Source organism: Pteropus vampyrus, unplaced genomic scaffold, assembly GCF_000151845.1.
Source record: "Pteropus vampyrus isolate Shadow unplaced genomic scaffold, Pvam_2.0 Scaffold71, whole genome shotgun sequence".
Lineage (NCBI taxonomy): Eukaryota > Metazoa > Chordata > Mammalia > Chiroptera > Pteropodidae > Pteropus > Pteropus vampyrus.
In genome coordinates this window covers 4,794,221-4,796,704 of record NW_011888852.1, presented here as the reverse complement: position 1 = coordinate 4,796,704, position 2,484 = coordinate 4,794,221, and the positions used below count along the sequence as shown (strand labels likewise).

At 34.5% G+C, this 2,484-nt stretch overlaps 1 protein-coding gene across 1 annotated transcript in view; it reads right to left on the bottom strand.

Annotated features, from left to right (window-relative positions):
- The window catches only part of SERTM1 (serine rich and transmembrane domain containing 1), a 25,455-nt gene that overhangs the window by 18,269 nt on the left and 4,702 nt on the right, over positions 1–2,484 (bottom strand). The window lies entirely within an intron of this gene.

Genomic DNA, 2,484 nt, shown 5'->3' with positions numbered 1-2,484 from the left:
GCATGAATAAAAGAGTAAAGGAATGAAGAAACGTGAAGCTTGGAGAGGTAGTTCATATTTGTTCTGTTTTTAGATGCATGAAAATATTTATTGAATGAATAATCTTATAAAAATTATATCAATTACTCAAAGGGTAAGTACTCAATAGTAAAGAATAACGAGGCACACTCTCTAAATTTTATAAATATTTAAGTTATGGCAATAAAATTAATAGTTGCAGGTTCCAGAGCAAACTCTGATCATACTTTATATCAAGCAATTGTGTCTTTCAACAATAGTCGACAAAGGTTTTGTTTAGTTAAGTGTCCACTGGGATAACTGAGGAAAGGTTGGAGAAATGTGCTATAAATACTGAAATTCATTACTGTGAACATAGCTAGGGGGTTGTAACAAATGTATTTTGAAGAGCACATTAAAAATCAAAAGAATTTACCCTAGTGAGTCAATGAAGATCTGAATGAATGTGAAGCAGCTGCATTGTTTTTAATTTAAAGTGTTCTTTAAATTAAACTCCATGATAATCCCATCATTTGCAAATTACTGAGTTCCTTATAATCACAGCCCTTGCCACTGTGCTCATCTGTGGAGATAAAAAGGGTCAAGGACAATACCCGCTTTCTGATTATTGCAGGGGAAGACTATTATAATTTATTACATTCAGGACTATCATATGCCATGGTTATCTGTTAGTCATTCTATCTCAAGGTTAAGACCACCCTCCTCTACAAACAAAAACAGAACAAAACAAAACAAAACAAATTCAATGGAAAATTAGCACAGAAAGAGAAATGTTTATATTTTTATAAAAATTTCGATTTAACTACAAAGCCCCACATTGGAGATCAATGCTCCTGAAAGTGGCCACTTGGTTTCCTCAAGAATATGTGGCTTATGCGACTTTGTGATAAGGAATTTGCAAAGCACTGCTTCCTTCTTCATCAAGAAGGTCTTGCCACAAAAGAGAGCTAAACTAAAAAGTGTGCTTAGTATCTTATTTGATGAATACTCTGGCTCGAGTTCATATCTCATGGTGAATGAGTAATTAACAATTCAAGGGCTGGCACTGGAGCATGGAACATACTCTGCGTAGCATTTTACCTGGATCACAGTCATGATGATGTGAGCAGTGACATCCTAAGCAGTATTGTGCTAAGAAACTAATCCAGACCTCAAGTTTCTTAGAGAAATAAAAGGAATGAAAACACATGGGCACAAAAGAAGCACATATTTTCTCTTGTCATTCATTGCAGAACTAACTTAAATCATCTATGGTATATCTAATTTATTCCTTCTTTCTTTATGGTCTCTTGCAATATTGACTTTCCTCTATAAAAAAAACAAAAAAAAACAAAAAAAAACAAAAAAAACCCCAAAAACAAAAAAAAAAAAAAAAAAATAATCAAAAAACTTGGGCCCCGGAAAGCCTTAAAAAACCAGAAAACGAAGGCCCCAAAAAGTAAAGGAAATTTGAAGGTCATTGTTTATACTCCTTCCAATAAAGGATGGAGGAAGGAGACAGCTGGTGACGGAAGCCACAAATTGGAAGCCCAGGAATCCTTTTCCAATTCCAGATCCACGCTATGCTCAGAGCTGAGCTGGGTAGCCAATAAGAGGACATCAGAAGAAAAACAAGTATTTAGTTTCTTTTGTTATCCAGAGGTTAATTCATCATAAGAATCAAAATATGTGTCACTAGGATCCAATGGATAGATTTAAGGCCCAAACTGATAGAGATAATAAAGAGATAAGGGGACAGAACGAAGGATCTTGGAAACTCATTTGGTTGAACCAGGACAGCTTTGTTGGCAAGGAGTCTTTTTGAAGGTCTAAAATCCCACCAGTCAATCAATATTACACTATCAATCTTAAAGACATCGTGTCCTTAATTCAGCCTTTGACTCATGGAAACGGAAGTCAACAAGCTTGACAAGAACTTTCTCATGAGGAATTGCTAGAACGACAGGTCGGCAAAGCACATGAGGGGCGTGAAGGAGGGTATTGGTAAATGTATGTATAGATATTTATTGACCTGGGTTCCATTTACATGGGTGTGTTCAAACTGAATACATAAATCATAAATTATTTACTTATGACTTGTGTAGCTTTCTATATGAATGTTAAACATCAATAAAAAGTTTAAGGACACACACCAAAAAACCATGTAATGTCTACTACTTGTTGAATGAATTGAGTGCTTCCCTTTTTACCCCAAAATATATGGCGTTATTAGGCTAACAATGTAAATAATAAATTCTGAAAATTTATCCTATGGGAAAAAAATCAGACGAGTTTAAAAGATGTATGCACAAAAATGTATTATATAGCTAAACATTGGAGCCACTGAGATGTCCATGAGTCAAGGACTGGTTAAATAAATGATTTAAGAGGCATACAAGAAGGATTCTGGTATAGTAAAATAGTATATTTTCTAACGTGGAAAGATGCTAGTCTTGTATGGCTAAGTCAAAAAGTAAGTTTCAGAAT